Source organism: Megalopta genalis, unplaced genomic scaffold (genome assembly GCF_051020955.1).
Source record: "Megalopta genalis isolate 19385.01 unplaced genomic scaffold, iyMegGena1_principal scaffold0070, whole genome shotgun sequence".
NCBI lineage: Eukaryota > Metazoa > Arthropoda > Insecta > Hymenoptera > Halictidae > Megalopta > Megalopta genalis.
Genome location: NW_027476139.1, coordinates 54,562 through 68,916, shown reverse-complemented (window position 1 = coordinate 68,916; position 14,355 = coordinate 54,562). Strand labels below are relative to the sequence as shown.

Here is a 14,355-nt window from a genome sequence, read left to right as displayed (position 1 = left end):
ATCCCAATATCAAATCCATTATCTATTTTCCGTCGTTTCCCATGCAGCGCTGTTCGTTAGGGCATTGCCCTCGTGCACTGTAACGAACGTTCAGTGCTTCTTAGTTTTCAATATTCACAACGAAATAAATAGGCGCTCACACCGCGACCGTGGCTAGTTTTCATTTGTCATCAGTTATCAGCTACTGTTACGTAGATGCATGTAGTTACGCTTGTAATTCTTTAGCTTTGTTAGCTTCGCTAACAATCAACTGCGCTTGCAAATTTCGATACAGCTTTGTAGCCATAAATTGATCGCTTAATCGTATCATTCATGACCTTCACGACACATCATCACATTTCATCATTCTATTGTACATTAACCTCCTCTGTACAAATCTTATTGGTTAAAATATATTTAGTGTTACTACACCAGCGTTGTTTACCATACAGTCCACTATCCAATCCATCCTTCCAATCCTTCCTCCAATTCATCCTTCCCAACGAAAAGATACATTTGCAACATATTTGGAAATTTTGAGAAGAACAACAAACTAGTAATTTTGGAAATTGTCGAACATTTAACTTATTTCTGCACTTTATAAACCTTCCCGGGTACTACATATTTCCAAAACTTCATCCTCCGGTTACGTAAATACAGATGTAGATGGTTCATTCTATTATATAAGATTTCACATAAAACATTATTATGATTCAGATTCTGATAACACTCTACATTGATGTTTAAACCCACGATTTAAGAAAATGATGACAGAAGTGATGTCAATTTTGCAGATTGTCTTCGCTATAGCATGCATGAAAGTAGTATAGTAATACTTTACTATCCACACTTTAATTATGCATGATTCGTACTCAAGCTGCTATATGCATTATTCAGATTTGACGAGAAGGCGACTATACACAGTGCGGACACGTTCGTCGCAAAAGTCTTCTCGTTAGCTTTAAACTATACGATAGTAGGAGTTATGAATAGTACATTAAGCTTAATATAACAATTTGCGTTCAAATTTTTTCGAGCAAACTAATTATAATACATACAAATACACTTTATGTTACCGTGTTCGTTAACAGTTCAAACAGATATATGTATAATTCTTATAGTTCAATACTGTGCATAGTACAAACAGAATTAAGTCTCATTACGAATAATTTCTTTCACGAACCATCACTGAACGATGGCTACATTCTGCGACATATGTCCAAAAGGATCTATTGAAATAAAAAAATACTCCATAAATACTGCAGAATTCATTTGAATTAATAGAATTAAGAATTAACTTTCCTACCTCGAGTATAATGATAGAAAAAAATGATCACGTTTACAGCTGGCATTTATGCATTGCTATCCTACAAATGTAAGTTTTATAAATGGCGCTAAATATTTATTAATAAAGATAAGATCAGATTAAATGAAACTAATTAAAACAAACACTATGTGGTACTACAATATAGTATAATATAAAGAGTATTTTCCCGAAACTACAGAGATTTAAATTATTATATTATCATTAAAAAGAATTATTTCAGCTACTTTTAAAGTACACCTATGAGATTTATTATGTGTACAACATTATTTAACCAGTTAAGTGCGCTCGACGTGTATACACGTCGGACCAAACCTCTACTGCGGTGCGGTTGACGTGTATACTCGTCGTGTAAAATAAAAAATTACCATTCACTATGAAAACTCGAAATCTCAATAAAATGTAATACGAATATTATTTCGTGATATGTTCCCTTTATATTACCAATACGACCGCTATGTATTTCATATGGAGGGGGGCTCGCGTATCAAAACTAATTACACACGTAACCCGCAATTTGGACGGGCAGCGTTGATTTGCGGAGAAACCGCGTCAGCAGTTAGCAGTGCTCTGCGACGTAGAGTCTTATACATTTTTTACACAAGACAGGGAATTCGAAAAACAGTACGAACGAAACAATCCGAACTATTCGAACAAAAGCTCTCCCTTTCTTGCTTCCGAAGCGTCTCAAGTAAAGGGTTTATTTTCATAGTTATTACCAAATAAAGTATAAGACAAAGTAAGTATGAAAAATACTAAATATGTATAAATAATTATCAACTGCTTTATTGTTCAAAAACATGGGCGGTAAAATGATTGTATTTTTATGCAGTCGAGACTATGACTTCCATAACTTTATGCAGGTATGAAGTTATGTCTGCGACAATAATAATAATAATAATAATAATAATAATAATAATAATAATAATAATAATAATAATACAATAAACGGCTAAATTTTACCCTCCAGATGGGTGATTCAGATAGTGATAGTGGCGAAATTTTACACATCAGAAAGCGAAGAAGTGTGCCTTGTCTTATTTCGTCTTCTGACGAAAACAAGAGTGATGACACCGAAGAGGATTGCTCTAGCGAAAATGAGTCAGAAGAGGATTCTTCTTCCAGTGCATCCAAATTGGATGACGAACCTTCCGGTGACAGTCAATCAGAAGAAGAGAACCAAACCAAACATTCTGAATGGAAAACAGAAGAAAATAATAGGGCGCCATTTGGTTTTTCTGGAAAGTCCGGACAACAGTTTGATGTGCCTAGATCATCAAGAAACAAGTGTTTATTTTATTTGGATAAATTATTAGATAATGAATTCATATCCATTATTGTGGAACAAACGAATTTGTATGCACAACATTATGTTGAAAATCGCACTTTGAAGCCACGATCAAGAATGAAGAATTGGTATTCGACAAATTATAATAAAATGAGATGTTTTATCGCAATGTTGATATTGCAGGGTATCATAAGAAAGCCAACACTACAAATGTATTTTTCGAGAAGAGAAAGTGTATCAACACCTTTTTTTTACGAAAGTGTTGACTGCAGAAAGGTTTTTACTCCTTTGCAAATTTTTGCATTTTGCAGATAATAGAAATTTGATCAGTGCGAGCAAAATTTCTAAAATTGAATGTGTTGTGAAAAATATCCAACACAAATGCAAGAGTTTATATATTCCAACTCAAAATATTTGTGTTGATGAGTGCCTCTTATCATGGAAAGGACGTTTGTCATGGAGACAATATATTCCTTCTAAAAGGAGCCGTTTTGGCATAAAGCTTTTTGTTCTATGTGAAAGTCAGTCCGGATATATTTGGAATTTTTGCATATACTCTCTCTCTCTATTTCCTTATTTTTTTTGTTTATTCTTGCTATCTTCAATTTTTCTTGCTTATGTATTTTATTATTTTTTGACAATTTTCAAGCTCTTAGTAAGAATAACGTATTTAGAAACGAATTGTTAGTTTATTTGACAAATAAAAATGTAATCCTTCCTCGTTTTTCGTAAAATGTGTAACAGTACCATTTGCTCTGCGTTCGACGTGTATACACGTCGTTGCTTGTTTTTAATTCCGCACCCTGTGGTGATCTTTTGAAACTAAATTCCACAGATAACTGGTTAAAATACCAAAATTATGAAATTCTTTTTCGAAAATCATCGGTTAGTGTGAAATTGGTTTAGTCAAGTGTATATAAACCAGTGTATTACAAAAGATGAAAGGTAACATTCTCTATTATTCCGAAAATGTCTAGACATAGAAGTCAACTGTTGGAATAGCCAATTAAATCATACTTTGAATAAACAAGTGAGTGAGCATGCGCAGGATGAATGAGCAGAGTGGCGCAGTGGAAGCGTGCGAGGGCACTTCTAATGGGACAGTTAATTAGTTATAGTGTTAAATGTAGAGTATTAATGTTAATAATAAAGAACAATTTACTTTAATCATCCCCAGAGTATTCTAACATCAACATAATAAAAAACATGGAGAATACTTAGGCAGATATGCAAACTAATATTTTTGTAATTTCTATTGCGTGTTTCGTCCAAATTTTAATAGGAATTTGTAGACAAATGTTTTATTTTATTTTCTTCTCATGGTTACTCTGGGGTTTTAATAACGTCAAGTAGAAAGTTGATTGAAGTCATAGAAAATGCTCACTGGAAGTGTGACATACGAAGAACATTCCTGACATATCTTTCATAGCTTATCTTTCACGTACTTTGAATTCGCTCAAGAATAATTATTCAGCCATAGGAAAGGAACGTCGAACATAACGTCGAAAACGTGGGAATTTAAGACAGCGTTAAATTCATTTAAGTCATTCACAACCTACACTCTCGATGAGAGCCAAAGATCCAAATAGCCAAATAACTATATCGACGACCTAAGCATCTTTTTCAAACGCAATTCGATATATGAAACTGTGATAACAGCGAAGCCAAGATTAGAAGAAACAATGATGCAAACAACACTCACCTACGATCTCCCAGACGCCTCATCTACGCCATTTCACCTACCAATAATGTCACCTGCCAAGATCAGAGAACCAAGTATAACTTAGTCTATACCTGATTAGGAATCTTCATCCCAGGAGAACAGCAATTCAACTGATGGAGACGAACCAGATACTAGTCCAGTTTTGCCACAACCTACGAACACGGATAACATTGTCACACCAGCAGAAGAAATTCGATGAAAATTAATAGAAGAGAAGCTCGCAGTAGATTAATCGAAGGTCACAAGGGTGTTACGGAAACCTTAAATCAATTAACCCTTTCGATACTACCGCCGCCTATTGGCGGCATCCACGGAAAGTTATGTGGGCATGCCTTAAATATATATGTTTTATTATATATAGATAAACTACGAAAAACAAATTGGAATGTTTGCTTATATCGTTAATTTTTTGAATGTGTAACTTACAATTTGAATTTAGCTCCCTTCAGGATGAGTGTAAAACGCTTGAAAGGAGAACAATGGATAAACGAAATCATTGATTCCAAAAGTGATTCTGATGAAGAAAATGAATATAATTTAGCATTTCGCAAAAGGAAGAACAATCGAGCACGTGTACTTAGCACCTCGGAATCTGAAGAAGCAGAAGAGTCTGAAGTACGAATTGATACTCCTTCTAGCATCAAATGGACATCAAAGAAGCTTAGTCCAAAAATTCATGATTTTACGCCACATCATTCGGGAGTAGTTGGGAACAATTTAAATCGTTCGTCGAGAATTTTGGATTACTTCAGACTGCTTTTTTCTGAAGATTTAGTTAAATTTATTGTGGAAAAAAACAAACAATTACTGGTGTCGACAGCTCAAAAGGGATCACTTGAACGTTTCAGAAGGGATGGAAGTGGATGAATTATATTGTTTTATTGCTGCGTCGTTATTAATGACGCGAACCAAAAAGCTATCCTTAAATGAATATTGGTCTAAAGATAAGCTTCTCCGAAGCGATATATTCAGTCAAATTATGAGTAGAGATCGCTACTTTTCATTATTGAAAATGTTGCATTTTACGGACATAGTCGGTCACACTGCTGATCGTTTACACAAAATAAATGAAGTAGTGGAAATGCTACGAACATCATTTAACAATGCATTCCAGCCATACCAGCGGTTATGTATAGACGAAAGTCTACTCCTCTACAAAGGCGTAATAGATTATAACTCTTCAATGGGTACAATCGATAAATCAGATATGGTGATAAGTACTATCGATGCAACTCGCAAAAGTTTAAAGTTGTATCGCAAATGCGCGTGTGGAACGCATTCTGCCTATATAAGCACACCACAAAAAAAAACAAATCTCAATGGCGAAATTTCACCTTCAGTTGATTAAGGAAATATTAGAAAAATACCACACACACAAGAATCATGAATATTATCGGTGCAGCAGGTCAGGAAGTAATTATCCCACAAGGCTCACAGGGAGACATTTTCCTTCGATATATCATCAGTCGGGGGAGAAAAATCGAAAACAAAGATGTGTTGTATGTGCGGTTGGTGGTGTGGGCTTGTGCGTTTCACCTTGTTTCGAAAACTATCACACCAAGTTACACTATTAGTTTTGTCGTTGATTATATTTCACTATTAGTTTTATTATTTATTATGTTACACTATTAGTTTTGTTATTTATTTTAATTTTGTGATATTGGACCATATCATTTATATCGATGCCATTTACTTTAATTAATGTACTGTCAAGAAAAAGATATGATTCTAAAACGTTAAGCGCCATGCCTGTTTTGTCTATCTTTCCATCTGATCCGCGAGATAAGATTCCGTCGAAATCGATTTTTTGCCGAGGATTGGTTTAGGTTACGACAAAGCAGTATAAACATTTTAGAAATGTTTTTTAAACACTTTAAATTCCGCGTCAGTCACCGATGTCGCGGTCCGAATGAAAAGTTTAGTGTCAATCACGCTTCTATTTTCTATTTTCATTTCTATGAATGCCGCAAAACATGTTTTCGCGGCTTACGCTGTCGGACAGTGCAACCACTCTCGCGGAAAACTTCATCGTTCCACGAATGTATAACCGCGGCCAGGTCCTCCGTACCGAAAGGGTTAAAGGAAAAATATCACTGCCCTGAAATGAGAAAAGATTCACAAGAATTCATTCGTTCACTTATCAGAACAAAAACCCGTCAACCCGTAATTATTACGGACACACCTCTGGAACCTTTTGACGAACATGCCATGGACACATTTGGACTACTTCCAACAACAATCAATGGAAATCGCTACATTTTAACTATGCGAGACAATTTAAAAAAGTATTGGTTAACAGTTGCTTTATCAGATATTAAAGCCATGATAGTAGCTGTCGCGTCCGCGAGTCATTTCATTGCAATACGTGGGACAACAAAATCCATTTCGATAGATGAAAGCACTAGTTTCTTGGGAAACTGATGTTACATGTTGCCGAGATGGATTGTTAAAAAGGAGTCATATATTGTATTAACAGAATATCTAAAACAATACATCGAGTCATATGAAGAATGGGACCTCTACTTACCATTTGCCATGATTTCATATAAATACCTCCGTTCACGAAGCTACGAATTTCACACCCCACGAATTAATCTTCGGGAAAACCACGAAACAGCCAGTAGTGTGTTCCCCTCAGAAAAAAATATGCCGACTTGCGGATCTTATTTGATTACGTTACAAGCTATATTACGATGAGTGAGCTAATCCGACATAACTTATGGTGGAGTAATACGTCCATGTGTAAAAAGAATCTGAAACAAGCAAATTCGATCCACGTTACATCGGGCCATACGAGATAGTAAGTGTCGGATATAAATAATGCAATTTTAAAAACAGATGCGACCGGACACCTAATCGCGAAACATCAGGATAAATTAAAACACTCCTTCGTCTTCGATAGTTCGTGCGACACAAATTAAAAATTGGAATCACTTTCAGGATGAAGTAAATCCCGCTGATTATCCAGAGGTGCGCGAGGATCTCTTAATAATGCCAATGTATAAGGAAAATCTAACTCGTGTTTGAAGCTGAAGAATACAAATTGTGTGAAAAATGTTGGTCTCGGGGGTGGCAGCAGAAGAAAGAGAATTATTTCCTGAAGGCTGCTGGCATACCATCGCAGGAAACCACATAAGTGAGGCAGATTGTCATTGTGAAGGATATGGTTCTGTAATCCTGGAAACACCAAACACTATTCGATGCCGAGAATGCATCGAAGAATACATATTTCGAAATGTAACTGGAGACATTACAGCAATTAAAAAATGGCAAGGCCATTGATGTGGTCACTCAGTGGTAGCATCATGACCGTTAACAGCAACACACGCACATATATAAAAAGAAAAACACATATAATCCATAAATCATCGTCATAAATAGTTAGAGCCAATTGAACGTAGCAAACGGGGATCTGCTAAGATTATTTAATTGAACATAATTTAACATAACATATTTAACATAAACATGACAGGAAGATGTATTTTTCTAAAAATTTCAAATCGGGATAAAGAAAAACATGCACGGGAAGAGCTACCCAGACCAGGATCGAAAGGATCAAAAACCAAGCAATCCAAACCGAACCAGAGGAAACAGTGTCGAGAAAAAGGGTTGGATCGGTGGTGGAGTCAGGGATCTGCGATCTGTGTAAGGTGTACGCCCTCAGAAAGGACTGAAAGAATCATTTACATGTTTCATCTAAGGAGGGAGGGGAGCATACACCCGCTGGCACCAGTCGGCGGGTTCGCTCTTTATATATATTGTGAACTATGTGCCCCCCTTTGGAGAAGTGCGATGACGAATTTTCTGGGACCGAAGCAAATATGAACATCCCCATTACCATTTTTCAAAAAAAATTTTGGTATATAAAACGCCCAAACGCGACCAAAAGCGGGCCAATACGTATATCATTACAAGGTTATAAGCCTTCCCCGACTCAGTGCGACAAAGTGAGAGCGCGATCTAGAATCCGCGCTACACTCACATACATGCAATTGTATATACCAAAGGCTTGTAATATACTATCTTTTACCAGTCTATTTAGTTGTCGAATTCATTTATCCCACTTCCTGATTGAAAGCAGTAGTTGGTACAAACTTATATAGATATATAGTGGCCCATAAAAGTGTTCGTACACCATTTAAAACGCAATTACTTTTTCAAAACTGAACTAAATGACTTGAATTTTTTTAGGCGACAGAGAGATTAGTCTACCAGACGATGACTAAAAAGCTTTCTTTTAATTTTGCTATTACTTGGAATGAAAAGAAGAAATTAAAAAACCTCGATTTTTAACTTTTTTATCTGAGCCTATAACGAAAATTTAGAAAATACCCTCTTGTAGATTTCGGTAACTTATATGCGTGCTGAAAATTTGATCGACATCGGTTAAACCAGAGTCGAGCTACAGGTGTTGCAAGATTTTAAAAACTGCAGATTTCATACAGTTCTTGGTGAAAATCGTGATAAAACTGCGATTTCTGCGATCTTTAATTTGTTGTAACTCGTAATTGATATTACGAGATCTACCAAAAACATTTATTAAATTTTCGTTATGGTTATGTCGAGGTTGAATTTATTTTTCAAGTAAATTACTTTCAATCGAATATACGGCAAGACCGGTTACTTCGGATGATTTGACAATTGTTCCGCAGTATTAGGGATTAATTCATTTTCTATGCGTCGGTCGACGAAATTAAAAACTGATTCCGATAGCGATCTGTCATTGTTACTTTTTATATTCGTACCATTAAAGACCAGAGTGTCAAATACAAATGGTCTTAAATGGCCACGTGCCAGAGTTCCTACGCAGTGAAGTCGAGCTCTGATCCCGGCCGTATAAAAAAGAAACTTTTTTCTTTCGTTTTCAATCTTTTTCAAATGTCCAATTATCATGAAATGTACTCAGATATACTGAAAATAATTAATTTATACAAGCAGGAGAGTCAACGGATAAAAGCTTTAATACTTTTGAAGAAATACTTCAATGTGTGTAGCAAGGGAAAAAATGTCGACCTTATACTTCATTGTGGAGATTCATTTTACGATGCGAAACCAACAACTTCTGATGAATTAAAATGTATGGAATTGTTAAATAAATACTATATGGGTCCCAGGTTAGCAAGATATGATAATATCAATATAAGATGATATTTGAAGTACGACAAATATTAATTATTGCCATTTCATCAGAGCAATTAACATTCAATTTTTGAGCGAGCCAGAATTAACATCCCCACACTGTACTTTTGAAACTATAAATTTTTAGGATCCAAATTTTAATATTGACATGCCAATATTTTCCATTCACGGGAAAAAAATGACCATCCAAGTAAGAAATATAATATTAATAGTTTAAGTACAGTGATTTTTCAACACTGTGATTCAGCCATTAGTAATTATAATCAAAATTATAGGTTGTGGAATAAATGGGCCAACGGACTTGTTGTCTGTGTCTGGTTCCATAAATTATTTTGGAAAATGGACAGCCACCCCTAAGATGATCATTCCTCCACTGATGATAAGAGATCCATGTATGTATTGAGAGATCTTTCCTTTTTTTTAATGCAAACGATTTTCATTCATAGGTGAAATGCTTTAATTTGTTTGTTTTACATAAAAAGCGTGCACCATGTCTTAAACGTGGATATACTTCGGAAGCCCACCTTCCCTCTTTTGTTGACTTTGTCGTGTGGAGAGGGGAACACGAATGTCGTATCACACACATGTTTATCTCTAAAAGACAATACTACATTTCTCAAACAGGTATATTTTCAGATTTATTTATTAATTATGATGCATAAAAAATAAGAAACTACTGCTTAAGAAACGCACGTACAGGTTGCGATTTCTTTATGCGAGGGCGAATCGAAGGCCAAACACATTGGCATGCTTAGCGTAAACGGTAATAAGTTTAAGTTGAAGAAATTGAAATTAAAAACCGTTAGACCATTTGTGTTTGACACTCTGGTCTTTAATGATACGAATATAAAAAGTAACAATGATAGATCGCTATCAGAATCAATTTTTAATTTCGTCGACCGACGCATAGAAAATGAATTAATTCCTAGTACTGCGGAACAATTGTCAAATCAGCCGAAGCAACCGGTCTTGCCGTATATTCGATTGAAAGTAATTTACTTGAAAGATAAAGAACGGTTCGATTCGACGAGGTAAGATTCTATTAGTACATTAACGAATACAAGTAATAAACGGAAATAAATAATATGTATATTTTAGATTGGCACAGAAATATTGTGATAAAGTTGCTAATCCTCACGAATTAATTGTATTCTGTAAAACAAGAAGTTCCGGTAAGAAGCGATTGTCGCTTGATTTTGACGGTATTAGTGATGAACTCCAGGATATGGCTGAGATTATGGGCTATACTGAGATAAACAAAAATTGCGATATTCTACAAGGTGCTAGAAGGTAAAATTTGTTTGGTTTTTTAATTAGGAGAATTAAGGTTTTGTGGAAACCATACAAGCAAAACTAAAAAGATCATCGTTTCATCAGTTTGGATGAAAGTAAAAACCTATGAACAATACTAACAGTGAATGATCTAAATAAAGCATTAGGTAAATTTGTTAACAAAAATAACACTAACGCTTTTAATAACCTACAGAGGTAAAGCATATACAATGTAATATTTCAAAATATTGATTTGCCATTATAAGCTCGATTGTATTGTTACTATTAATTCTGTACATATAGCCGTGAAATAAAAAAAACTTGTGGCATGTTTGGAAACTAGTGGAACAACTGCAGATATTGGAAATATCAGGAAAGAAGTTAAAAGTTGTTGTGATAAGAGAAAGAAGGAAGCACAAAAAGAAAAAACAGAAATATATGTATACTTGCAAACAAACTTATCTAAAAATGATAATATACTATTAGATTTGACAGATGCTATTTTATATTTATATATTTTATATTTCGCATACTATTTTATAGATGCAAACATTATTCGCTAATAGACCGGTAAAACCCTTTAATAATGACGAGATAATAGTTATTGACAGTAGTAGTAACGATGAAGATGAAGCGGAAAAACAGATAAAGCTAATGGCAGTGGAGCATGTAACAAAACCAAAGAAACCGATAGAAATAATGAGTCATAAAAGTTCTGTTAGTGTAACATCTGAGAGGTAATTTACTTCAACTCAAAAACAGACAACAGCGCAGATACATCATCGAACTCTATTAAACGATTCACAGTTTATACGTATAGGTCTTTGATTTATTATTAACCATGACATTTTATCATTTGTTACAGGATGAAGCATTGAGCGGTGATGTAATAAAGAAAATAAATTGAAGAAAGCCTAATAAAATACGGTTCCAAAGCAATTCTGATTAGTTTGTCCAGGTCCGAATCCTTGTTTATACAGTACTTGTAAAACATTAATATTAAATAAATACTTTTCAGTAAATCTTGAAATATTTGGTAATATATAATATATATTATATATAATTCGGACATTCAAGTTGCAACAAAAAAAATACATACTATAAACAAATCATAAAATCGTATAAAATAGAGATTTTAAAATGACATCGATCTTAAATAAAGACTAATGATAGAAGAACTAGTAAAACACCATTTATCTGGACTGTGTTTATCCAACATAGTAACCCGTTACCAACAATTGGATGTCAGGTACGATGCTCCTCTTATCCAACTCCAGTCTACGCGATATACCCATTATACAACACACTGTTTTTGTTTCTTAGTTAGAAATTCTAACATAGTCTTTCTGCGTAGAATGTAAGATAAGTAACGATTTATTTCTGTTACTTGTATCTATGTGATTCGTCCAGAACATATATTCTCATTACGTCTTCTCACAAATCAAACGAAAAGAGAAAAAGAGTGGTGCTTTGTAGTGAAGAAAAATTTGAAATTAATAGACGCTTCAGAAACAATTAATTCCTTTTATTAGAAAATAAGCTTACATATTGCAAAGAAAATGTATTAGAAACATCGTAAGAAAAGAGAGTGGAACGCAGTGTATAAAGAGATGGGAAGAGGTGAGCACTTCAAATAAACCTACCAGTTACAAACTGAAAAACTCTAGTTTTTAACTTTTCTATCTAAGTTTTAAGACGAAAATAATAACGAAAATTTTAAAAAATACGTATTGTAGATCTCGATAAGTTACATGCATGCCGAAAATTTCATCGAAATCAGTTAACGCAAGGTCATAGTTACGAGCATTAAAAAAATTTTAAAACAGCAAATTTCTCACAATTATTGGACGGAAATATTAAAAATCAGGACAAAACTGCGATTTTTGCGATCTTGAATTGTTTACCGCTTATACCAAAATCAACCGATTCCGCTGAAATTTTCAACATGAATATAAATTACCGAGATCTACGAAATACATTTCTTAAATCTTCGTTATATATTATTTTATTTAATCATTCTAAGCAATAACAAAATTCAAGCTGCTTAGTTCAGTTATAAGCAAGTTATGGCGTTTTAAAAGTAGTCCTAATATTAATGGGAGTCACAATAAATATGCGAAATGGTCGCAAATAGCCTCTAAGATCGTGTCACAGTGATATTCGACCTAAAATATGACCGCGACGCCATATATTCGCAAGAACCGATTGCCCACGTGGAAGACACGTGCTTCCCATTTCACAAGCTTTCTCGAGACGCTATACGCGTAACGCACCGAATAATTACTCCAACCGAGAGAAAGTAACAGAGTCATCGAAATGTAATTGGAGAAATTCGTACTGATAATGAGACTTACCGAAAAACTGACCAGAAATTCTCAGTTACGAATGCGGCTCCTGGCCGGTCATTAGTCTTCACATATCTTTGGGACGGTCGCTGGCAATTGTTGTCAACACTGTCCTTTATTATTTCGCCTGCTGCCCTATGGTCTTTAGCGGCTATCTTCTTTCACTCCGTATGAATTAATCTCGGCTCGAATTGTCACAGTTACACTCATTTCTTCCAAACACCCAACGCTACGGTCTACGCGACAATGATCCTCGTTCTCGGCAGATCGCTTCCTCAGCCAGAAACGAGGCATTCCCCACTCCCGAGACTCACGGCTCGGCACAGACGCACAAACCCTACGCGCACCCGCCGTTGCTCAGGGCCGGCACTATTCGACTCAGCCCACGCTCCGAGCGTCCTAGATCTCGCGGCATAATTCAGTGACTGTAGAGAATATCGCAACATGTTACAATTTCAAGAAATTTCAGTTTATGCAAATACGATGAGCTCAATAAATGAAAAACCAAGAAAGGAATTGGTGGCCAGAACTTTAAAGGACAAACATCTCGAAAGTGAAAACATGTGTGACATGCAGTGTTTTTTCTTCCAGCCACAAAATTTCTTTCTTCCCTGATTTTGTTAAAAGACTTACGAATCACTTTGCAAATAAAGATAAAAAGATACAAAAAGCATGCTTTCCACAAAACAAAAAAATAAACTATTATATTAAAAAAACTCTACCAAATTGCAGAAAAATAGCCTAGATATATTTTTTATTTAAAATAATTTAATAATTCAAACAAATTTACGTCTTATTTCTATTACTGTGTACTGTAGCTGGATTAAGTTTTCACGTTTTTCTCGATGGCTGCGTTGATTACTGATCCTTCTGTATACGCTATACGTGACTATAGCGCGTATATATATATATATATTATATATAACTCAATCGAAAATTGCTTTTTATATTTTGCTAAATATTTTGTGGGTCCTATATATTTTAATTCTAATAAAATTCGTATATATGTAAAAGATATGTATATGTAATATGTTGCGATTCCATGTAATTCCAAACAAAAAAACATGAAAAAAGTGTAGAATAATATTTTTTTGTTTAGGATTTAGTTTTCGAGAAAATCGAGATTGAAAATTTCGAAAACAAAATCCTAAAAAAAAGGAAGTTATTCTGTATTTATTCATGTCTTTTTTATGAAGAATAACCCAGTGCCTGTTTGTATATAGTTTCAGGAATACCCTGTATTTTTCAACAGGGTGATGCCGCGAATGTTTTTCTCGAAGATTGA

At 34.6% G+C, this 14,355-nt stretch overlaps 1 long non-coding RNA gene across 1 annotated transcript; it reads right to left on the bottom strand.

The window, feature by feature from the left end:
• Positions 1–1,301: 1,301 nt before the first annotated feature.
• On the bottom strand, positions 1,302–13,361 carry LOC143261860 (uncharacterized). Its single transcript, XR_013035887.1, has 2 exons — positions 13,080–13,361; positions 1,302–7,067 (listed from the first exon to the last, which is right to left on the bottom strand). It is a non-coding gene; the product is annotated as an uncharacterized LOC143261860 (long non-coding RNA).
• Between the last annotated feature and the right edge of the window lie 994 nt (positions 13,362–14,355).